This window comes from Phyllostomus discolor, chromosome 11 (genome assembly GCF_004126475.2).
Source record: "Phyllostomus discolor isolate MPI-MPIP mPhyDis1 chromosome 11, mPhyDis1.pri.v3, whole genome shotgun sequence".
NCBI classification, from domain to species: Eukaryota; Metazoa; Chordata; class Mammalia; order Chiroptera; family Phyllostomidae; genus Phyllostomus; species Phyllostomus discolor.
In genome coordinates, this window is record NC_040913.2 from 80,604,500 (window position 1) to 80,630,929 (window position 26,430).

Sequence of the window (26,430 nt, forward strand, 5' to 3'; positions counted from 1 at the left end):
ATTTATTCTTGTCTTACATATTTGTCCATACGAACAACTGTAAACCTACTTTTGCCCACCCCTGCATGCCAACAGTTCCTCTACAATACATCCAGCAGGACCCAACCAACCCTTCTGTTCCTGCCCCACTCAGTGCACTGCCACCTCACAATCACACACACACTTGCCTCACATTTTCAGCAAAGTAAAGGTGCCAGTTTGGGGTACTTATTTTTGACCACCACTGTCAGGGCTGTTTCCCATGAGATTCTTAGGTGGTCTCTGTTATGGCTTCCTTTATTCCCCCAACCCCTCTGGGAACTCCTGAAAGTCAGGGTAGGTGTTCTTGGTAATTCTCTTAGCTATAGTCTTTTAAAAATGTTACTGCAATAGAAGTTTAAGACATACAAAATACTGTATAAATAGCACTAGTGGCTTGGCCAAAAGGCCCATTTAGATTTTTCTGTAAAATAAAGGACACATGTTTCATTTTCACGAACAGCTTTATTGGCTTGGGTATTTTGAGTATGTTGGCCACCTCCTGCATGGTATAGCATTGATTGTTCTCAATTTGACCACTGTCAACTTCAACTGGGCTACCTGACTGTGGAGCATTGTCCAGTGAGAACTCTCCAGCACAAAACTTCGCAAACCACTTTAGACATATTCAGTCAGTCACAGCACCTTTTCTATACCATGCACAAATCTTTTTTATTTGCATTTCAGTTGTGTTTTTACATTTCTTGAAACAATAAAGCATAATACTCCAAAAATGTTGCTTATTTTCTTCCATCTTCAATATTTAAATGCCTGCATCAAAATTCACCAATTTTGATGTTTTTTAAAAATGTATGCTGATATGACACCTGTCACAATACAATCTAACAAGACCATTATAAATGAAGTTAAAGAGAACTAAGTGCTACTAGAGCCATCTTATGGAAAAAAAAACAAACAAAATTTTTGGCCAACCCAACAAATACCTATGAAAAGAGGAATTCTCTATTATATGATTTTCCAACTTTTCCTGGAAAGTTTAACCACAGTTCCTGAAAAGATAGCAACTGTTTGATTCATCCCTTCAAATATGGATATCTTGTTTTTTCCTTTCAGAACCCATATTATATAAGTACATAAATATTTTTGACCCTTGCGTAATTTTTAAAACACCTTCACACAAATCCTGCATATTTAATACAAGGGAAAATATAGACATAATAGTACTGCCCACTTCTCTTTATATATATTTTTTTACTTTTTCCCTAGATGGCCAGAGTTACTGCAGGTTTCCCTCGGAGTCTTTCTTCCTAGTTACCCATTCCATGTTGAATTCCTAGGACATGCGCTTCTACTACTACTTCAACGTATAGAAATGTGTAATCTATCACTTAGCCTATTCTCAGTCACTCTGGGGAGGAAAAGAAGGTATGAGGGAAATAATCCTTTAATTAAAAGTAAGTTAAACTGTCTGAAATACACTTTTGCGAGAATAAAGAATGTAGCGAAAGCAAGAAAAACATTTCTGTACTGCCTTTCTTTGTTATGACGTGACAAGGGTCTAATCGGGAAGATGGAAAGATTGGGAACATCTATAGTGATGTGAAATCTTAAAGTATCTTAGTCTACTCTCAATAAGTCACATTTCCATATGGTGAGTGTCCCCAAAACGCTTTGAATTGAATTAGATAATTACAACAGAATCAACAACATAGAAACAGACATGCTCACAGCTCAATACAGTTCTTCAAATGTATGCTCACTAATGCCAAAAGTAAATATTTATTACAGTGAGCATTTGTGGAGGCCACAATAAGATTCATTTTCTTGATGGAGCCGTCAAAGAACAAATTATTTAGCAAACTAAATTGTGCATCTTCAGGCTTCCTCCGCTCACCCCTAACTCAATGACAACGTGAAGAGGATTGCTTTTCGTTACCAAACTGATGTTCCCCATGCAAGGTGCCTCAGAGCAGCAAGAAAGCATAGAACAGATACTGTTTTTAAAAATCCCTTTATGTAAATGTGTGAACCAACAGCAAAAGGGGGAGAATAACAACACATTTAAAAAAGCATTTCTGTGAGGCTAGTCACCGTAGTCAACTCTTATGAAAAGATATCTAGTGCCTTTCCTTTCATGCCACCTAATCCACATTAGATAAGGCTAAAATTAGGCTATGGGAGAGAGAGACCTTTAATAACACGATGTAAGAATGTATCTCCATGCGATTTCATGCAGGTTTCCTTTCTCTACTAGCAGGCTGTGTCTTAATCCTTCACAAAATCATTACCCATCTACATTCCCATTTCTTGCCAAATGTTGGAATTCACACATTATGCCTCATTAACTATATGTGGAAAAAAATCACAAACTCGTGCTAAAATTTTTTTTTCATGGGTAAATTGCTTAATGAAGCTTAAAATATTATACGTGAAATAGCTTTTATGGCTTTGGGCTGTCTAGAAATCATTAAAAATTTTACTGAATGAGAGAATAAACCACCTATCGTGAACTAAGGCAGTGGAATAAGTAGTGCATCACCTTTTCCAAAGGAAACATCCAAGCTTTCATCATTTTGGGTCTTTAAAAAGTGGGTACCCAGTAAAATATTCTCTTTAATATTTTCCTATTTTTATGCTTATCTCAGTTTTCCTGAGATTGGGGAAGTTTTTCTCATTCTTAGTTTTCAGAGTCAAAGATATTCGAGGAATCAGGCAAACTTGAAAACTAACTCTGTCAATCCACTGGAAAACAGCTCATCAGAAAAGAGTAGGGTGTTACAAAATTACAAGGTATTATTTTCATGGTACCTTCTATTTTTACCTCTAGGTTCCTGCCATTTAATGTAGTTTTAGTAGTTTCTAATTTTCTTGCAGGGAGGAGCCCAGATACTGGCAATGTTTGACTCGCCACCACTTTATAGCTCAGTTCCCCCAGGTTTGCAGATTCTCTTAATGTTTTCTTAAGTAACCCACACGTAATTTGAAGAGATCTTGGAACATTTAATGATATAGCCTGATAGCACTAGGACTTTCCTGGGGGAAACTGGTTTCCAAGAGATGTCAGAATGAACACAATCATGGAGAATAATATTGCCACATGTATGCAATCATATCCACATATCTGTGTTGTCTTTGGATTTCCATGTTTTGTTTTTTTTTAAAAATACACAGTATTCTCAACAATAGTGTTCTCTGTTATGCAGAACACTTTGAGCATTTAGAAGCACATTGTATCTTAGATATTTCTGCTATTAAATTCATTAATGAATAATTGATAATTTGGGGTTTTCTTTTTGCCTTGATATCTATTTATCTACGGAATCCCTTACCACCATACACACACAAAATAATGCTCTGAACTTGTTTCACATGAAATTTTTCATGCAACAGGAAATAGCTTAGAGTTAAATTTGATATCAAGAATTTGGCTGCCTTTTTTATGGCAAATCAGTATGACTGAAATGTGGTTTTGCCTTATTATAAAACAATATTTCTATTCAACAAGGGACACAGATTACAATGCTTTATCATCAGCATGGTGAGATGTGGCTTTGCTTAAGTGGTCACTTTCTATTTTCAACTTTGCTATCATTTCTAGGAACACTCTAACGGTAGACACAGTAATCACTAAATATAAATAAGAGATATGGCTACATCCACACAGGTGCTCAGATAGCTAGGCGATAACAGGCTACTGAGACTCCAGTTATTCAATAAGTACACCTTTCACTAAAATCAGGGATATAAAATCACTGGGAACTCCGCTGCTTCTCTTAGGTCGGGATCATCCTATCAGGGGTCAATGCCTCTGATACCAACTTTCATCTCCTGTGTTTAATACCCATAATTCTCATTTTATTCTGTCATCTACCTATGTACATTTAAGCTTGTTGTCATTACCAAGTGGTCTTCTATATATCCGAGTAATAGCAGGTGCATTAGAAACTTTCGATGATCATAATGAATAGTAACAGTAAGAAAGCTTCCATTTATTAAGCACTTGCTATGGGTCAGGTGCTGTGTCTGGTGTTTTATTTACCCTGTCTCTTTAAAAATAATGCTCATAAATACTCTATGAAGCAGGTACTATCACTACCCTAATTTTACTGGGAGAAATTTTGGCACTACTAAGTCACTACCTCAATGTCAAACACATATTGGTGGGTAAGGATTGTTCTTGTCATTTTTTTTGTAAAGACAAAGATATCTGTTAAAGAATATTTCCCCCTTGATTTCAGTTAGTCACCTGAGTTTGTGCTCCTTAGTTTTCTCACTTCTATAATGAGAATAATAAAAATGTTGATGGGAAAATAAAAATATGCTGCTAAACTAATAACAATAAGTAATAGTCTATGTAGAACACTTAATTTATGGCGTATTATAAGAGCTCACCAGATGTTAAGTGACAGGATGCTGCTGTTGCTGATGACAATGACAATGACTCCTTTACTTTTTGGTTGATCTTAGCTACAGAATCCATGGCTGAGTATGAGCCGGACTTGTCCCTTGTACACCCATGTTATTTCAATACAGATAAGTGATTTCGACCAAAATGTGAAACACCACATTCTTCCCTTCTCGATTAATTGACCTATGCTTTTTTAAACAAAATATTTCTTACACTCTATACAAACCAATTTGCACATACAAAATCTCACTTGATGCTTTAAATGACCAGGGGATATAATATTTTCATTATCTTCCCCATCTTACTAATAAAAAGCAGAAGCGCAAGGCACTGATGGGGCATGCTTCCCATCATAGAGCCTCAAGTGGCAAAGATGCAAATCAGAGCCAGTTTTCTAGCCCTTCCCATTGGGCTTTTCAGTACACCACCCCATTTACATTGCGGGAAACTCACCCATACAACTAGCTACAATAGCTTCTTCTACCCATCCATCTTAAGTAATGTACAAGTTCACGTGCACACTGTTTACACTGCCTTTCAGCTTTTTGTGTATGTGTACCAGAGTCCCTGTATAATCTTTTTAGGTTCACTTGTATACTCTATAATCCACTGAATCAAAATCAACAATCTTTTTTTTAACTAGGTCTCAAGGAACACATTCCAACTTTTTTCTGTTTAACTTTCTTAACAACTAAGCTCACCTATTTCTCAATGAACTGACTAATGCTGAAATAGAACCATACAAGTAAAGGTTGTATTTCTTTCTTAAAAAAAAGATTATTTATTTTTAGACAGAGGGGAAGGGAGAGAGAGGGAGAGAAACATTAATGTGTGGTTGCCTCTCGCATGCACCCCCCCTCCCCCGGGTCCCACTGGGGACCTGGCCTGCAATTCAAACATGTGCCCTGACTGGGAATCGAACTGGCGACCCTTTGGTTCACAGGCCAGCACTCAATCCACTGAGCCACACCAGCCAGGGTTACAGGTTATATTTCTATATCCACACCAAATTCAATCTGGAGTTGGGCTTCTCTATAAACCTGTTTAGTTCAAGCTGTGTGCATGAGGGGCTCTCGTTCACGTGGGGAGGAAGGCACAGCACTCACCCCACTTCCTTCAAATCCGGGGTATTTTCTACTTTCCCCTCATCCTCTTTAAATTCTCATGCTTTAAATTCTGGACAGTTTCCTATTTTGATAATAAAATTCTCTGATCCAGATCTAGGTCATCTCTCATTTGGAACTTTGCTGTACTGTAATTATTTCTCCAGAGAGATTCTCATTGTAAGATAATTCTGCCTAATGACACCAATTTCTTCATTCTCCAAGAAAAAGCAACAAAGATAAAAACAAATGGTAAATTTTAACTGTCCCTATTAAGACTTATTTTAAGCCTATAAGACCCAATCCTTTGTAAGATTACACCATGCCTAAAAATTCTCCTTTTTTTATGATAATGCCCTTAAGAAAAAATTAGAATGATGTACTCTCGTTTACTCAGCCCTGTAAGGATTATGCAGTCAGTTATACAAGCTCTTTCTTCGCTGCCTTTATTCTTCATACCAGTGATGCGGAGTGTGGTAACACCAGAGGTGTTGAACAGTGGAACTTTTAAGTGGTAATGACATTCAATCTGTTTCATAAAAATGGGGATACAAGCATCATTACACACATTTTCTCTAAAGAAACGGCATGCAACAGAAATGACATATATTACTTTTTCGAGAAAGGCTGTTACCTTGGGAAGCGCTGTGTGTCAGCATGCACAGCAACATACGTTATCATGTGTGAGGTGCGGCACAGAGAAAGCAGCCAGCTCTCCCATTTTACACTGCGCGGATCAGACATTTATTTGTGTGCTGTAACAAATTCTGCGTTTTACAACCGAAGGACCTTGCAGAAGGCTCAGAGTAGATACAGTCAATGAAAGAATTGAAAATAAGCTATAGGAGGGAACAGGAAGTGGGCTTATTGAGCCTAGAAATGTACACTTATGTCTTCACATGTCCACTTAGGCTTTTTATAGTCCCATGGAGGAAAACCCCGCAGAACTGGAAATAGACTCTAGCGATAGAAATTTAAGTAGATAAAGGAAAGAAAGTCTGCATACATTAAGGCAGTTTCAATGGGCTGTTAATAGCTCCTCTGAACTTCATTGGTTGGGTAAGCTCATTATGATACCGTTTGAATACAAGGATATGAACCAGACAAGCTCTTTTCTAGCCCTATGTTTTTAAGTAACATGCACTTAAAATTACTATGATGATTAGCATATGGACTGATTTTCTTGGCAGAGTCACAAAATATAACAAAGTAGTCACAAACAAGTTACTCCATTAAAATGTTTGTTGAAGGCACATTACATCTTTTTGAGAAAACTCGCATTTGAGAAAATTTTACTGCTGAGTAAACTTGACTTTTTTAAAACCATATTTTTTCCACACTGTAAGAGTGGTGGCAGCTTTTTTACTTAAGAAGCACTCCAATTTTCTGTCTAGAAGTAGACTTCTACTGGACATGGGAGTACTCCATTCTGCACAGTGACATTTGAGAGCATGCTGATGTAGGACAGAGATATCTGAACTGTAAAACAAGGCACTGCGGTTCCATTGGCATCTCTTCTACTAGTCAGTGGTGTGACCTTGGACAGGTCATTTCCAAGTGTCCTTCCTTCACTCCTGCGGCAACCTCGTCACAGTGTTAGAAGAGTGATTGCCTTATGTTACTTCCTTCCTTAAACTTCTACTCAGAGATTTTATTTAGAAGTCTTAACATGACTTGAATTGTTAGGGAATAGTTAAAATTTATCAGTATAAATTATTCCAGCATAGAATTTAAGAATAAGTAGCTAATACTGCCAATGGTTACCTTGCAATATGTGAAAGTTTATCATTAAAACACAATTTATTGTCATTCAGTTGTCAAATAGCTCTCATCTCTCATTGAGTATATATTTTTTTTCTCACTGAGTATATTTTATGTTCATCTAATAAGTTTGGAAATATACATGAATGTTTGTTACCTTTACATACCATTGCATATTATTTTAATAAAATAATTAGTTTCTTTCTAAATATCAGAAATATAAATGTAACTATGTTATGCATTAAAAGTCAATATCATTTTGATCATTACTAAATATATTTCCTCATACATTGCACATTTAAGAACTTAAGACACTTTAAAGAAAAAAAGAAAGAAAGAAAATAAGATACTTTAAAGAGACTATATAGCCTAGTGGAAATGTAATCTTATGATTATACAAATTATAAACACATGATCAGTATTTCATATAATTGTAGTGATTTCTGACAGCCTTAAAATAGTGAAAATGAATGATATTGTCATTGAGATTTACTTCAAACTATTCATAAATATTCACAAAAATATGGCCTGAATAGTGAATTCAAGAAAGTTAATGTAATATAAATTAAATCCAATTCTGATATTTAAATTTTTGAAAATCAGATTAAATACTACTTAGGAGAGGCAAAAATTTATGTATTTACTTTTTTTTATTAACCAACTATTTAAGCTGTACATTAGCAGCTTGACCTAGAGGTAAAACTGGTTTGGGGAAATATTGAGGCATCCAGTCTTCAGATTTTAAATGAGACACAGAACATTCTTTAGAGATTCATTATTAAGAAAAGTTGCTCTAGTGCCATCTACTCTCCCTGTTAGCAAAAGAAGTGAGATAAAAGGGATTCATTTGCATCTCACACTTACATGTGAGGAGATGTTTGTTTCATATTATGCCATATAATAGGAAACTTGGACATCCAACTCTGTTCATATATGTTAAGAATAAAAAGGGATTAATAGAAAAATCTTAGTTTATAAAGGAATCAAGTCTCTCTGGAGCCTATTTTAGAATTGACATTTTGCTAAAACAGTTTGACTCACAGTTTTCTACTCACTAAACATTTTCCACTTCTGATTTCATGGCTTAGCTCTAAATCCTAGGAAATCACCACTCGCTGCAAGATGCTAACGTTTATCCCAATCTTTCTGCCTCTGCACAGATAACCTCCCAGTATAAAGACAGAGAGCCCCCAGCCTCTTACCTAGACAAGGAGCAGCCGAGACGCCCAGGCATGACATTGTTCAACTCTCAGGTTAGGAGAGGAGTCGTCCCCGTTAGTTTCTCCAAAATGTGAGTTCACATTTCGTGGTTGAGATCATGGCTCTATTCTAAGCAGTTTTACGCAGTGAGTGATTCTAACAAAAACACCCTCCGCAGCTGGAGGGAGCCTTAGCTACAGCAGGAGTCTGTCAAGGCGTTCCTAGTGACTTCTGTCTACTAAATTCAGACTGATGTTTTGCGAGAGGGGCCTCCACCACCAGGCCCAGATTGCCTGGGAAGCATTTCCTGCCTCCGAGGAGTGTGCATGTGAGAGAGACTGCACGAAGCAGAGGGGCGGGCGGGTGGGTGGGGGGAGCCGCCCGCCTGGGCGTTGTAGGAGCTCTGATTTTACACAGAACTGAAGTGAGTTTGTCAAAGCTCTTGAGGTGATTAGCTGGAGAGTCATAAAGTCCTAGAGCTTTTTCTATCCCGCATTGCTCATGAGAAAAAAAGGAAAAGAAAACACAGCTCTCTCCCTCCTGTACGACTTTTCCATACTATTAAATGTATAGACACAACTGCACCAAAATACCACTGCAGTTCTCCTTTCAAAAGATCTTTTAAGGCGGCAGCAAGACGAATTTAGTTCTGATACCGTAATTCTTCTAAATTTGAAATCCTTCTTGACACCACTGACAACTGAAAATGCTGCAAGCCTCATAGACTCTACCTGAGGTAGTCTGTAAGTAAAATCCCCCAAATCCAGGAAACAGAATGTTTTCTTCAAGATCTCTCCGATCCCAAGGATCCTTCCCAGAGTTAAAGAAGTTTGTGCCCTGGCTCACAGCATTACCTCTGGTCAGAAGCCTCCAGTTACAGAAATCCAGTGCTGGAAAAGCAGAAGACAGACTCCATCTTGATCCTATTACAGCCTTGTTGACATTAACCACTTGCGACTGCTTCCCTCCAGCATGACAGGGTCCCTGAGTCACATCTCTAAAGCGGCTCCCAGTATCTGCATCCTGCGTCGGACACAAATTTTGTGAACTATCATCTGTTTATCTTTTCTGCTTTCTTATGCCCCCACTGAATGACTTCCTCCTAGCTGCTCCAGGCTGGGAACTTGGACTACCATTTGGTTTTGATTAAAACCAGACAGCTAACTCGGAGAATTCAGGGAATAGGCTAATGGAAATGGCAAGCATGGCTTTAATTAGTGCATCAATTAATAATAGATGCTACCTCGTCTTCTAATAAGATAACACACATATAAACACAGAGGGAGCTCACAACGTTTCAGGAAAGTTACACCAGTTCTCATTCTTTCATGACCCTGACTTCTCCTTAGGGAAAGTGGAAGAAAAGAATAGAGATGTGGCCTTGGGACATCCAGGTTGTGGAGAGGCTGGGCAGTGGCCTTGTTTATCCCAGAGAAACAGGAAACAGCATCTCTGGGCTTAATTATCTTACTCAGCTGCAATTGCTCAGCAATGCCTCACTTCCATTTTGTTTACAATCAATGGATTCTCTTGGTATTCATGACTTAAGCATTTTTTTTCAGTGATTAGTGATCAGATCAATCTGATTATTGGGTCTGTGTGCAGCTTACACATTTCTAGAGATTTCCAATAATGGGAGGAATAAGAACAATTTCCCTTACAATATGATACATGAGTACCCTGGAAAGAGGTATAAGAAATAGTAAACCTATTAGGCCTAAGATCCATACTGTCTGTCTCTGGAATTGTAAGGAGTTTTCATTATTCATGTCCATTCTCAGTTGGCAGTAAGTTTTATACAGGCTGACAGACACCTGGATGTCACAATAGATATCTTTTTAGTACTGCCTGAGAATATCAGGAAGGTGATAACTCAAAGAAGCCTGATGTCATAGCTACTCTTCCTTTTCTTATTGGAAAACTAAAATCTCTCAAAACTAATATAGAGCATGGACTACTAAGAAATGTTAAATTGTGTAGGAGTTTGAAGTAGAGAAGCAATCAAATAAACATGTAAGCAGGAGCAATTTTTAAAGTTTATATCAAAATATGACTCATTAAGAATGAGCGTTTAAATTCCTTTAACCTTCAACTGTATGGCAAGAAGGATGCCTGTACTTTCATAAGTTCTTTGAAGAACTATTTATGTTTATATTCAAAATATTTTCATGGAAACTACGCCCATTAAATCTTTCCAATATTCGTTGTGCGTATTCTTACTTTTATTTTACACATAAAGTACCAGAAAGTAATTTTCCCACAATCCAATGGTAGAAAATAGTCAAATACACACTAGAACCCAGATTTTAGAACTCTCAGTTCCATGCTTTCCCCTCCCTGTCTCTGTGTGAAATTGGGAAGACTTCTTACAGACGCTTTTAGATTCCTCTTTAAACATAGGGACAATTTCACATAACTCACCGATGGGAAAGCAGGAGTAACTGTGTATATGCAAATATTTATAAATCTCTATTTGTTTCCCTTAGGAAACACTGCCTTGGAGTGGAATGAGAAGTGACGTAAGTTCTTTCCTAAAATAGCTCATATATCTCTATCTCTGCCTCTAGTCCTGCCCTTAGTATATAGTGGGTGCTCAATCAGTGTTGGTATTCTGCTAATTCTTCTTAGCTAGATTCTCCCCATGAATACTGTAATTCCCCCCCCCTGGTAATTTAGCCATATTTCTGTTTATATTGGACTGAGAAAATGACAAAACTCTATTCATATACATTTATAAATGCCTTTTTAGATACCTAGATACTCTGTTTTATAATGTTCTCCTTAACATTCTCTTCTTTAAACAAAATAAGACCTTATGCTTTTTTCTATTATTAGAAAGATTACTTCCCAAATCTTTAATCACTTTTATTTATTTTTCATCCTTCAGTTGCCTGACTCCAAACAAACCTCAGAATTTATATTCTTATAAAGGCTTTACCAAATATGAGTATAAAGATAAATATTGAGATAATTTTCTAAATATTTAACATAGAGTCAAGTGCATAGAAAATAAGAAGAGAAACAACTGATTGGCCATTGGATTTGATGATGTGGAAATCACTGTAGTTAATGACAAAGAACCATGGAAGCCTGGTTAGCACGGTCTGAGAGAGACTTTGAAGAAAGGAATTGAAGACACAACAAGTAGAGTCAACTCTTTTGAAGTTTTACTACAGAAGAAAGCAAACCTAGTGCACTGTTGGTGGGAATGCAGACTGGGGCAGCCACTGTGGAAAACAGTATGAATCTCCTCAGAAAACTAAAAAAGGAACTGCCTTTTGACCCAGCAATTCTACTGCTAGGATTATATCCTAAGAACACTGAAACACCAATTCAAAAGAACCTACACACCCCAATGTTCATAGCAGCACAATTTACAATAGCCAAGTGCTGGAAGTGACATAAGTGCCCATCAGTTAATGAATGCGTCAAAAAACTATGGTACATTTACAGGATGGAATACTATGCAGCAGAAAGAAAGAAGGAGCTCCTATCCTTAGTGACAGCATGGATGGAACTGGAGAGCATTATGCTAAGTGAAATAAGCCAGGCAGTGAGGGACAAGCACCATATGATCTCACCTTTAACTGGAACATAATCAACAAGAGAAAAAAGCAAGCAAAATATAACCAGAGACACTGAAAGTAAGAACAATCTGACAGTAACCAGAGGGGAGGTAAGAGGAGATAATGGGGGCAAGGGTTTTCAGGGACGACTATAAAGGACACGTGGACAAAATTAAGGGCGAGGGTAGAAGCAAGGAAGGGAGGGGAGTTTGGCTGGGGTGGCGGGGAGCAGTGTGCAGAAAATTCAGACAACTATAATTGAACAACAATAAAATAATTTTTAAAAAAAGAAAGAAAGCAAACCAATGGCAGAGCAGCTGGGGCCAGGAGAAGCTGTTATCAGGATGGGAGATGAATAACAATATGCTTGCATATTTTTTGGTTTTTAATCAGTAGGGCATCTTCTTGAAGGCAGGAAAAAGGTGCTGTACAGAAAAGAGTGAAGAAATGCTGGAGAGAATTTTTGAGTAGGACAGGGAACTTGGGATCTAGGGGCAGGGACAGATTTTAGATGGGAGTATGATTCTTGTGAAGACTAGTGGATACCAGATATCACGATTCCGTTAGTCACTCAGCAGATTTCAGCTAACCACTCTTATGGTTTTCGTCACTATTCAACTTAAAATGATTTTTTTTGTTGCTCTCAGTCACATACAGATCATACCCAAATAAATAATTGATTAAACAGATGATATATAAGGAACAAAACTCGCACAATTTTGCAAATGTGCTTGTCTGTGTGACTGATTGTATAGTTCCACCTCTTCTATTTCTCTGACGCAGCCCTGTCCAACCAGGTGCCAGAGAACCTTTTCCTGGTACTGTGCAGTCGGGTCCCATCCCTTAGAGCTGCGAAGAAAGGGGGTACTTTGTTTCTCTCATCTTTAGGTAGTGTATTTCTGCTGTTGTTTTCTAGTCCTGAGTCCTTTGGCTAATTTCTTTATTTTTATTTTTTAATTCATCTCTTGGTTTTTCTAGATTTAAGTTGCTTTTGGCATATCTCATATGTATTTTTAATGCCTTTATTGAGCTTTAACTGATACACAATAAAGTGCCCATACTTAAAGTGTATGATGTGATTGGTTTTAACAAATGCTTATGCCTGTGATAACACCACTACCATCAAAATAAAGAGTGTATCCATCACCTCCAAATCTCCTCATGCCTTCTTGTCATCCTCCCCTGCTGGTCCTTTCTCCCACTCCACCCCCAGCAACCACTGGTCTGCTTTCTGTCACTGCAGACTGGTTTACATTTGCTAGACATTTATTTACAGGAAGTCATATGTATGTATTTCTTCTGTCTTCATTCACTTAGCATAATTATCTGAGATCCATTCATATTGTTCCATGTGTCAATAATCCATTTCTTTTTATGGCTGAGTAGTGTTCTGTTGTAGGCATGTATCACAACTTTTTACTGATTCACCTGTTAATGGACAGTTGGGACCATAACATTGGGATAAAGTTATTTGACTATTACAAATAAAACTGTTATGAGCATTCATGTATAAATTTTGGCACTCATGTATTATTTCATTTCTTTGGATGAATACCTGAGAGTAAATGGCAGCGCCATTTGATAGACAAGATTTTTTTTTTAACTTTCTCAGATTTCCAAACTGTTTTCTAAAGTGGGTGTTCCAGATTCACAGAAATGGAGATCACATGGAAGGTTATCAGCAGGGAGGGGGTGAGGGGAAAAATGAGGGAAAAGGTAGAGGGAATAAGAAGCAAAAATGGTAGGTACAAAATAGGCAGGGGGAGGTTAAGAATGGTATAGGAAATGGAGAAGCCAAAGAACTTATATGTACGGCCCACGGACATGAACCGAGGTGGGGGAATGATGGTGGGAGGGGGGCTGCAGGGCAGAGGGGAACAAAGGGAAGAAAAAATGGGACAACTGTAGTAGCATAATCAATAAAATATATTAAAATAAAAAAATAAAGTGAGTGTTCCACTATATATTTCCACCTGAAGTTTCTGACAATTTTTGTTGTTCCACATGCATGCAAATAGTATAATCAGTTTTTTCACCTTAGTCATTCCAATAAAAGACATGTAGTCATAACTCATTTGCATTTTCCCAATAATTACTAATGTTGAGCATCTTTTCCTGTGCTCATTTATCATCAGTACTTCTTTGATGACGTGTCTGTTTTAGAAAATCGGGTTGGTGGTTTTCTTATTATTGAATTGTGAGATATCTTATAGCTTTACAGAAGTTTTGAAATCAAGTATTATTAACATTTTAACTTTGTTCTTCTTTTTAAAAGTTGGTTTGGATAATCTATTATGATAACATATCCATAGGAATTTTAGGAACAGTTTATGCTTTTCTTCCAAAAAATAGACGGTTGTTGGAACTTTGATAAATTTGGCAGTTAAATTAGTCGGGAGAGAATTAACATCTTAATAATGAGTCTTCTGTTCCATAACACTATGTATCTCTTCTTTTATTGAGGTTTAATTTTATCAGTGTTTTGTACCTTCAACTATAATAGTCTCGCATATTTTTTTCAGGGTTATCACTAAGTATATTTTTGACACCACTGTAACTAGTACCTTAACATTTTTCACTTTCAATTATTTGCTGCTATTATGTAGAACATAGTTTACTTTTTACATTGATTAGTGTTTTCCAAAATTGCAGAGCTTACTAGTTCTAGTAGCTGTTTTGAAGATCCCTAAGATTTTCTGTATAGGGCGACTGTGTTATATTTGAATAAAGATAGTTTTGCTTTTTTTCCAATTAAATGCTTTTTATTTCTTCTGTTTGTTGAGAAGAAGTAAAATGCATTTTTTTGTTGAGAAGAAATAAAATGCGTTTTGTTAATAAAGCATTTTATTTTTTGTTATTGTTTTATTCTACAGGCCATATCTGTATCACAACTTTGAATAACTTGGTGAAAGTAGACACTCTTGCCTTGTTTTGGGTTGAGATGGAAAAGCATTTGGTCTTTTACCATTCATTATGATATTAGCTGCAAGGTTTAATTGTCAATGCTCTTTGTCAGGTTTAGAAAATTCCCTCTAGTCCATGTTCTCGAACAAGAAGGCTTTTGCTCCTCAGGGACATTTGGAGCTTTTTGTAGATGTGTTTGGCAATCACAGCTGGGGCAGAGTGATGCTCCTGGCTGCAAAACATACTACAATGCTCGAGACTGCTTCCCACACCGAATACCATCTGATGCAAAACGTGGGCGGTGTTGAAGTTGAGAAACCTTGCCCTGCTCTACTTCTAGTTTGCTGAGAATATTTTTTAAAATCAGGAAAAAATATTGGAAATAAAATTTCTGTAAATAGTTTTCTTATTTAATTTACATAAATTTTTATTTCTATTAGTCTCTTAATGATGGCATTGTTCATCAGTGACATCTGATTTTGAGATATTACACAAATTTGCGTTCCTTCAATAAACCATTGTTTGTCGTATCTTTATATACCATTGAATTCAATTTGCTGAAATTCTTGCATCTGTGTTCAAAATAATTAGTTTTTTCTTTTTGCTACTGATTTCTCATTTTAGTTCCATTATGGTTGGAGAACATATTATGAATAATTGGATTTTTAAAAATTCATTGAGACTTGTTTTACTGCTAAACGTATGGCCCATTTCAGTAAGTGCATTTGAAAAGAAGTGTATTGTTTTTTCTTATAATGTTTTTATAGCTGAAGTATTCGACTAAGGTACACATAATTAAAAACTTTCACCACTGTTCTGTTCAGCACAATAAATAGCATCCATTGTTTATGAACTGGAGGCTTATCTTTAGAGAGTCCTCTCTTTCAGTGGGCTCCCGCTGAGTAATCCACTATTATCTTGAAATGGAGGTCACCCTGCTCCTGGGATTTTAAGCATTATCTAGTTTAAACTCTACATATCAGTAAAACAATCATTTATATTTGAAATGAGTATTAACTAGGTATTAACCAAAGGTTTGATGATTAAGTTCAGTGAATCTTTAAGTTTAAACATAGCAATGCATGTGCCTGCTTAAGCATCCAATAGAAGTTGTTATTTTACTTACAGATTATCAGCCTTCATAGAAGTGGTGTGGTAACCATGAGAAATGAAAGACAAAAATTAAAACTGAAAGGACATAATTCTTTCCCAAACTCTTGAAAATTTGTGATGTTCTCTTTAGTATCCAATAGGACATACCCATATTTCCATAGTATCACTTCTACAGCCTGGTCTGAAATATTTTCTTGAATAAAACAACACACAACAATGTTTTCTTTCATGGGTTTCAATGACCATGTTTCCATTTAGTATAAAAAGAACATTTTTTAAATATTTAAAATTCAAGTTTTTATAAAAATACACGTCTCATTTTAAGTTGGGGAAAACTATGTTGGGCAGAATGTAGCAAAAACTTTGCCAAAATTTAAATGTTAGGAAAATAGTTTGAAAGAGTTTGTAAAACACATGTCATAATAGGTTTCTTCTATCCTTGCGTTGAAAGGTTGAATTTTACTACTAAAGTAATTCTATTGTGGAATAAAATATGGCAGAGTTTCCTTTACTTATATTAGATATTTGTGGGCCAACGTAGACTGTTGATTATAGTTGCCAAGTTCCTATGTAGACAAATGAATCACAGAAACACAGTAGCTATTTCATTTGGGGCCTTGCTGAGCTTCAGGATTTTTACTGAGTTAAAATAATATTTTGGGTTTTAGGTAGAAAGTGTGAACTATCAAAAACACAGACTTTTGACTTTAAAGTTTAGGACAAAAACAACTCTACGTGCAAAGTCATTTTGAGCAACAGACCCATTGAACTTGCAGATGGAATCCCTTGGGTGATGGTTCTCTCGGAGACTGTTTTCTTTGGGCTCTCAGCAGTGAAGGCAGTCTGATGCCATGGAAGCTCTTCGGTGGAGATCACTCCATTGCTAGCATGTATGCTCAAACATTTACAGTTAAGAAAAATTAGTAGGTCAGAAAAAATTCTTGAAGCTTATGCCTGTGTAGCCATGCCAACATGATTATTTGCTTTTCTTTGAGATGGGATGATAATAACAATGATATTTGTTGCTAACCAGTGACAAAATAGAAACTAAAGAATGTGAAAGATACATAAGTGAATAGAATAAGTGAATCAGAAGAAATAGTTTTGTTAAAGTGGATCAAGTAGCTTTGTCAGCAGTAATCTATTTTTTTTCAAGTGCTGATTTAAAAAACAAACAAATCCGGAAAGATGAAGTTACTAAATCCTAGAAATCCATAGGGATGTCACTGCCAGAGTCCTTGTTCTCCCTGTATTGTAAATGTATGTAACTGTCCTGCAGGCTGACAGGAAGCCTGTCTGACTCTCTTATTGTGAGTTCAAGGCCTTATCTTACTTGTAATTCTATTCCTGATACTTCAGAGTGAAGAGATTAGGTAAAAAAGGATGAAAGGCAATCAGGAAATCACATTTAAGCATTAATTTACTTAGATTGTTTTCTTCCTATCTGTGCACTGGAAGGAACAGGACTTTTGATTAGTGTGGACTGTGGGAGAGGCAAGGGTAATTTTGAACACGGGGCACGTCTGTGCATGGAGGGATTGAGCGGTTGGTCTGCAATGACACTTGCAGGCTTATGGGAAACTGGAGTGAAATGGATGGCACCTGAAGGACTGAAGATAATGCTGAAAAACGAGGGCTGTTTTCAGCCTTAACTGGAGTTGACCTGTGTGCTGACCCAGTGGAGCTGACCCAAATTTTAAAAAACCTTGTTTATATGTTTTTTCTAAGCCCTCTATTCTTACCTGCCAACCTGCTGGTGTCAAAGGTTAATACATCCATTTCTTAATAGAAATGGAATTTTGAGATAATACAAAAAAACCCCCTTACTGCTGATTTTTGAAAATTCCTTGAAATGCAAACCACAAAGGAAATACCTAGTTGCTTCTCTAAGAGATGGAGGAAATTGGTAGGACAAGATACTCAGTCTCTGGTTTTCCTTTCATTTTTTAAAAGACATTTCTGTGTTTCTTGGCTGTGTGTATGCATATGTGTGTGTCTGTTTCCAGAAACATGTAGCATATTCTTGAGCCAGACCACATGCCTATGAGTCAAAATTTCAGCCTGCATTTGTCTTAAACTGTGAAGCTTTGGGTGTAACCTAACAGAACCTGGCAGGTTGTCTGAATAGTTTTTTCACCACTTGACCCAAAATACAGTAAATCAGATGACATATTGCTCCAATCTTACATTAGTACTCATATTTTAATAAGGAAAGGAAGAGTGTGTTCTATCAAGATTTTCAAATACAAGCAAGCAAAATGTAGTTGTAGATCCAAAAGCTATTACACAAATTAATTTTGGAGCCACCAGATGTAGTTTGCTTATTTTTAAAATTGTATATGTAAGTATTTTGGCAGTTGCTATGGACTGAATTGTGCTCCCTCCTCCAAATTCGTATGTTGAAGACCTGACCCACAATGTGATGGTTATTTGGTGATGGGGCCTTTGGGAGATAACGGGTTTAGATCAGGCCATGAAGATGGGTCCCTTCGTGGGCATCACGATGGGGTTAGTGCCCTTAGATGAAGAGGAAGAGACATCAGGGCTCTAGCGTGCACTCTCTCTCTCTCTCTCTCTCTCTCTCTTTCTCTTTCTCTACCATGTGAGGACATAGGACACACAGGCAGTCATTTGTAAACCAGGAAGCAAATGACTCATTAGGAACCAAATTATCTAGCACCTTGATTTGGAATTCCAAGCCTCCATAACTATGAAATAAATGTCTGTTGTTTTAGTCTCCAGTTTATGGTATTTTGTTATAACAGTCAGAGAAGACTAATACAGTATGAAATTAATAAATAAACCTCATTTAAAACGGAGAGGCTAGAAGAGAACTCTCACAAACGTGTCACTCCACACACGTTCCTAAGCCCATCAGGAATATGTACCTTGCGTATCTGACAGGCAGTGATTCTAAGCACTTGACTGCTTCAGCAGGAGGAAGAAAATATTCCTCCTTGCCCAGTAACACCTTAGCCAATGGGAGGCTGATGTAGCTCAGCCAATGAAAAGTCACTACACTTCAAACTTTGTTTCCTTCAATGGACTCTTCATTTATAATAGCGATTTCTGAGTCCATAAAATGGACTCTTCATTTTTAATAGTGATTCCTGAGTCCATAAAATAATGTTCCTCTGCTTTGTTTCTCTGGACTTGCCCCTGGTTTGCCATTAGACTTCATCTCCTTAATTATGATATTTTTCCCTGAACGAATCTATTTTGCTGGAGAAATACCTGGATTTCTATTTATTTAAGGTGAAAAAGAGCACTATACAAGGTTGGAAACTTCATTGGCTTGTATTTAAAGTAAAACTTAATTAAAAAAACTCAATGCCTATAAGTAGTAATAGTGATGATGATGATGATGAGGATGATGGATGGGATTTAATGAATTATCTCCTCTTGCTAAAATTCTTGGAGAAAAGTCGATTAAGATGGGGGTAAAGTTTTATCTTTATACCTAAATAAATGGTGCTGCTCACAGTGAGCACGTGAACCACTCTTAGCATTGCTATCTCTATGCAAGATGAATTACACATTTTGCACAGATATTTTTAGAGATACTTTTTTCATATATTTCAAAAGAAAAAATTATCTGTCTCTGCTACTTTTAAAAATAGATCCAGTTATAGAACTTGTATTAGCTTACGGGGACTCCTCTAGTCGCTCAGCTGGCTAGAGACAAGGCTCCCTCCTCCTAGCCCAGGCAAAGTCTCAGGGCAGAAAACTAACTTCTGCCAATGATATTTTTCTCCAAAACCTTTTGTGCATGCTCTGAATTCATTAAGGCCTGATTAGGGCCAAAAAAGAAAAATAAATATATAAAAGAGATGGGGGCTTCTTCCAAAAGCCAGAAGAGGCTGCCATTCCCTCCTTTATCCTAACACACTCTGTCCCCGAGGCAGTAGGCATGGGGCTGTCTAGTTTAACAGCGTGAGGTGAGAACAAGAAAACAAAAGGGAAAAGGGAATCCTGGGCAAAAGATTTTTCCAAATATGATTCTGCCAAACTAAGGGACACATATTTTTTAATGAAATTTTTTATTTTTAAATGGCAGCTCACATTTAAAACTCTTCTACATTACATCCAGATGCATAGCAAAGTGTCCGAGAAATCACACACTCCACAGAACGGTCCCCTCGCTGCTTTGAGAACCCACCCGGCCCCGACCATCGTTATCACAACATTACCCACTATGTTCTCTGTGCTGTGATCTCCATCACTGTGACTATTCTGTAACTACCGGCTTGTACTGCTTAATTCAAACTAAGGGGTATTTTAGGGATAACATCTCTCAGCATTCCTCTTCATATGTTTCCTTCTATGTTTATATATACTGTATTTTTTGGACTATAAGATGCACCCTCCCCCCCCCAAATTGGGGAGGAATAATGGTTGTTAATGCTGCTGTTGAGTTCTGTTTACATTTACATTGGTGAAATATGATATTATTTATGTTATTAAATATTTTTACCACATTTTTTGCTTCAAAATTTTTTTCCTATTTTCTTCCTCTAAAACCTAGGTGCATCTTATGGTCCAAAAAATAAGTGCTTCCACTTCCCTCAAGTAAGGAAGCCATCATGTGATCCTGTCTCCATTTGGAACTGTAATTCCTGATTCTGTTTTCATTATTAAAACTTTTGGAATCATAACAGATATGCATTGAGTGCTCCCTAATTGTCAGGTTCTGTTCTCAGGGCTGTGCAGGGTTGCTATTTCAACCTGATAACAATCCTGAGAGAGGGATCTATTAATATGTTCCTTGTATAGATAAGGTGACTGCGGCAGAGGTGCTTAAGTGACTTGTCAAAGTTCTCGCATTGGAAAGCGTGTTGTTGGACTTCAAAGCGCAAGCTCTTAACTACTGCCTCTCATATGTTTGTGTTATACTCCTCGTGATCATTTCTTGACCTGGAACCTTCACCCCTCCAGCTCCAAACTACTGTGCTCAACCGCTTGCAAAGTTCCCTTCGACACTGGCCTGAAATCTTCCAATTACATAAATTGAAAGGTAAAAGTAAATTGAAGGAATAAGTACTTTAAACTCCCATTACTTCCAACTTATATTCAAAGTAGTTTATGACAACAAAACTTCATGTAAAATTTCAGAATAGCCTATTGAGTAATTGACAGATAAACCTGGAGTATGCATGAGTTGAAATGCTGCATGCCATTAATAATGTTTACATTAAAATACTAATTAGTATCATTGGAGGCAATAAAACCACAACAAAGTGAAAAAAACTCACAAAAATCTATCCATAGAGAAAAGCACTGAAAAAAATCAAAATATAAATGATTGTCTTTGAGGAAAAGGTCTTGGTGATGTATTTCTTAAGTTCTCCAATTGTAGTAGATTCTAAATATTTTCCTAGTGAGCAAGCACTATTTCAGTAATGGAAGGACCACATGCTGTATTTGAAATGTAGCAGCCACAGCATACATGAAAGGGTGACAGGATTGTGACGTCTCAGTCAGCAACTATCTGTGTGGTTTCAGGAAAACAGTTTCTTTGGGTCTCAGTTTCCTCATCTGTGAAAGAAGTGTGGGGGGGTCCTAACATGCACTGTTTTATATAGGCCATCAGGAAAGAAGTTTTCCGTATGAAAGTGGTGTTTGCCTGCAAGCATGGGGAAAGGGGTTCTCTGATGAGCAAGAAGCAAATACAAATGGCACAAGGAGGGAGTATCCTGATCTCCCTGCCAGTCAGGGTGGACACCTCTCATGAACAAATGGACTCTCCCACTATACACTGTTCACTGGTGTATAAAGAAGTGAGATAGACTGTCTAAAAAATACTTATAAGGTCAAATTTTGACATGTAGATATTTATATGTCTAAACAACAATTGGCTTTATAAAGTATTACTGTTGGAAGACTCAATTGTCCCCTAAAATCATCAAACTGGGTTGTAGTTAGATTTAAATAAGGGAGCGGGTATGATTGCTCATAAAACAAACAAACATCCCCCAAAAAGCTATATTGTGATGCAAGTATCAGGGATTATTATATAAAACAATGTGCTATCTTTTGAAGTATATTATTAATATTTACAATGTGTCTATTGAGATGCCTAAGTATACTTACATGATTAATAGATTTTGACAGCTCAACATTTTATATAGAATTTTTTCAGCCTAATAGAACCATCCATACATTTACTCCTAGGTGAGGGTGTAGATTCAAATCACCTTTAGAAAGACATTTTTGAGCCCCTAACACATCCAAGATGCTATGACCGTATTAGATATTGCACAGAGGTAACTTGTGCGATCCCAGCTATCTGGTAGCTCATAAAATTAATTTGGGGGAAAGGAGATTTATTTTACCACCAGTGGCAGTAACAGCTAGGGATGGTGAAGAGCATCTCCCTGCTTACACACCAATGGTGTTGAGCTAAGTTGCACATCATGATTTATAAAGAAGGAGAGGCACGCTTCATGCATGACATGGAAGGCAGGAGGATCCATGGAAAGGCCAATGAAGTTAAGAGGTTCCATCATGAGGGGGAGGAGGTGAAGTGGAGGGAATAAGGAATTCTAAGGATCATAGGTTATAATCTCAGGGTGGAATGACAGGGTTCCAAGCTTTGTTTTAATGTAGTTTAGAGTGGCAGGTAAAAGATGTGTTTTTAGGAGTGATTCCAGTGAAGGTAGGATGACGGTCTGAAGGAACAAACTTCTTCATATTCATTACCCAGCAGGAACTTCTCATGAACCATATAAAACAGTAAGGCAATTACTTCCATCCCCTATTTTACAAATGATCAGAATGAAGTGAGAGTAAATGATTAGGGCCTGGGTAGGAAGTGAGTGAGTTACAGGGCGGGACTAACCCAGGTCTCATGAGTCAGGGCCACAGATTCTTCCGCTGTCCCAGGCGGCCTCTTGATTTCAAAGTCACAGGCCAGCCTTTCACAATGACCTAAAACCACAGGCGATGATGACTTTTGGGTTAGGTATTTTGCATATCCAGATGCTATGATGAAATAAGTCATGTCCTTAGAGCATCTTCAATCTTTCTTTTTAGTCCTTTTGTAACCATAAAGTACGAGGCCATCAGCACTTCAAAAACTCTCAGCGCATCCAAGAATCTGTTTCAGAGTTACCATATTTTTAGAAAACATATTATTATTGGGTATTATTAGATATAAGAAAATTGTATGTCAAAATGCCAAAATTATTAACATCTTTCTGATAAAACAGTCTAAGTATACATTGACAGTATCTGTAAAAACTGGGAGTGATGCAATTAATAAGGTAGTATATTTCTGAATCTTCAAGTTTCTGTTCTAAGCAGGTTAACTATTTAGTCAAAAATTGCAACAGTAGATAAAAATACACCAGTATGCTATATATCAGCAGAAACTCAAGCTAGAAAGGTCTTACTTGTTTTGAGATCAAGAAAACAGCCCTGGCTGGTGTAGCTCAGTGGACTGAGTGTGGGCTGTGAACCAGTGTCGCAGGTTTGATTCCCAGTCAGAGTACATGCCTGGGTTGCAGGCCATGACCCCCAGCAACCAACCGCACATTGATGTTTCTCTCTCTCTCTCTTTCTCCCTTCATTCCCTCTCTAAAAAATAAATAAAATCTTTAAAAAATCAAGAAAACACAATTAAGAAAGACAAACACCCTGTGTTTCTATTAAAACATCAAGAGTCACTTTTTGTAGTTGTGCTTTGGTTCTATTAATTATACTCTCTATAATAAACCGTGACCGCATGGTACATTTCATGTTCACTAGACTTAATCATTCTAAACTATTGTTGTAAAATAATATGAATGGCAATAGTTAATATCATAGATTGCTCTTTTGACATCTTTGAAAGTATAATAAGACATTGAAACTGTTAGAAATGCAAGCTGAGGATTCCACCCATTTTCTCAATCAAAAATAGTACAAATTGTTTATGCTTTGAAACAATCTTAAGTCTTGAGTCAAAGTTTTAATGAACAAGGACACACACGCTATGAGACTGAAACACGTGTAAGAAAAGGGTCAGTGCAGAGGGAGGGCAACTATTGATAATGGTAAAAATAATTACAGCAACAAGAATACTAACAGTTATAGTAGTAACAGCTAACTCTTCAAAGCTTACTATATACTTCAGGTTCTGGGCTAGGCTACTCGCAACAGTTACCTCATTTAAATCTCACAAAGATTCACTGAAGTAATAAAAGTAATTATGCTATTTAAAAATTATAATTTAAATATTTATCTAGTAATCATTATTAAATAATATTAAATGCTTACTATGTGCCCAAAGCTTTATAGGATAATTCATTTTATATCATTTGCAGCTCATGTAAAATAGATACATAAATTGTAGACACACAGGAAAATTAATCAGTTTCACTCTTTTCCATCATTGTCTCTCTTTTTCACACACACAAACATACACACGTGTGTGCAAATATGGACTGCTTTAAAACATTGGTCACTTAAGTGACAAACCAAACAATTTACAGTCCAGAAACCAAACTAAGGTCTCAGAGCAGCCAAACTAAACAAATTTTATCAGTTATTTTCATATTGTTTCTAATAGCTATAACACTCAAATTCATGTATACATAGTATATAGGTAGGTAGATAATACAGTGATACGCATGAGACATGCATAGTGTAAGTGTTCGGAGCAAGTTCGAGTATGTGGCTAATCTCTGCATAGGACATTGAACACAGTACTTCAGCATGAGAAAATGAGCTTTAGCATTAGGTGCAGAGATGGGAAGATCTGAGAACCGACATTGTAAAGGAAGCGATTACAAAAAGCAGACAAAAAACCCCCTGAAAAGTGTAGCAGCTGGGGCTGCTCAGTGATCGCATAGATTCATCCCCTGAGAATAATCACCAAGTTTAAGCACAGTCTAACAGCCTTTGTTCAAGATGATGAAATAGAGTCATTAGGAATAAGTTAAGTCTGATCAGTATATTCTGTTTAACAAGGCATGGAAGTGTACAATCCATTTTGAAAATCTGTCCGTTAAAATAGTTAAAAAATATTTTGACACTTTTTGCAGTAAGCTTTATTTCTCTTGGGAAATTCACTTGGACAACACATTTCATCATCCATTTGTTCAGTAATGCTGCTTAAATAAGGAATTTGGAATGCCCAAGAGCAGTCACCATGGAAGAGCTGCACAGTCTGCACACTGCCAACTTCAGGGGGCGCTATTGATACAGACTTCAAGTTTAATAGCACCCCTTATGGAATTGTGCGGTACTGCAGTCTGGTCCACCCAGGCTGGGGTTTTAAGCTTCCGTTTTGTTCACTGTTGTATCCCCAGGGCCAGGAAGGATGGTGCACAGTACAAAGCAGGCACTTGACAACATTTATTTTACTAACTATGAATAAATGTATATGGAACTAAACATAAATTGCAGCATTTTAAAACAATATAAATTAGTCCTCAGAGGAGCTAATATTTTATTAAATGCCCTTTTATAATATGAACAAAATATTATGGACATCCTGTTTAAATCAGAGCAAAATATTTGACTAAAAGGTAATAGAGGTGCCTGTACAGGAAAGGAAAGAACTTAGAAAGCTTTGAGTTCATGAATGTAATGGAGGAAAGCTTAGGTTTTCCTCTAAGTCACCTTGGCCTGCCAGCGGTCACTCCTTTCCTGGCCAAAAGTGGGGCCCAGAGTGGCTTCCTGTAGTCTCAGGATTGGATCATAGTACATTTTATAGACAAGGTTTATCCTTCTTGGTTTACCTTTTCTATTTTCTGTTCTGAAAACCCTAGTCTATTGTAAGTTGTTTCCGTGGACTCTTCTCTGTTTAATATACTTTGTCAGTGCTAGTTGTGCCGTAGACAGAGAACATTTAGCTAGCTGATAATACTAATGATGACAAGGCACTGGACTTGGAATCTGGAGCTTAAAATTCTACATCTGGCTAAACCATTTATGCTAAGATAAATGATATCATATTTAAATAAAAAAAAGACTTTCAATTTGCCTGATTCTCTTGTTTGTCTATGAGGTGAAGAGAAACTTCACAATTATTATTCTATTATGACTAGTAATTAAGCAATTTGGAATTTAATATGTCTATACTTTACGGTGAATAAAATGCCATGAACTCTATGAAGTGTATTAAAATTAATCATTTAGTAACTTTAAGTCGATTAATTTTTTTAAAGGCACATTAGGATACCAGCCAAGCAAAATAGTACATATATAGTCATTAAATGTGTGCATTGGCTTCCAAAGTATGTTGAAGAAAATAGGGGAGGGGATTAAGAAAACAATTTTTTATGGTATCTTGGAAATCTTGTCTATTATAAAGTCAAAAATAGTTTTGGAAATCTTGTAAAGGATATGCTATTTATAGGGCTACGGTCAGCTTGTCAGATGTAATGGTTTTCACATATCGGTCATTAATCTT

The 26,430-nt window shown here is 36.8% G+C and overlaps 1 protein-coding gene across 2 annotated transcripts in view; it reads right to left on the bottom strand.

Annotated features, from left to right (window-relative positions):
• DLC1 (DLC1 Rho GTPase activating protein) overlaps positions 1 to 9,501 on the bottom strand; it is a 338,602-nt gene extending 329,101 nt beyond the window's left edge. The window contains exons 1-2 of one of the 2 annotated variants that reach the window (XM_036011671.1): positions 9,298 to 9,501; positions 2,801 to 2,810 (exon numbers count right to left, since the gene is read on the bottom strand). The gene's annotated coding sequence lies outside the window, so the exon portion shown is untranslated. Of the gene's footprint in view, positions 1 to 2,800; positions 2,811 to 8,453; positions 8,765 to 9,297 lie in introns of those variants that run through there. The other variant, XM_028526373.2, reaches the window with a different exon arrangement.
• Between the last annotated feature and the right edge of the window lie 16,929 nt (positions 9,502 to 26,430).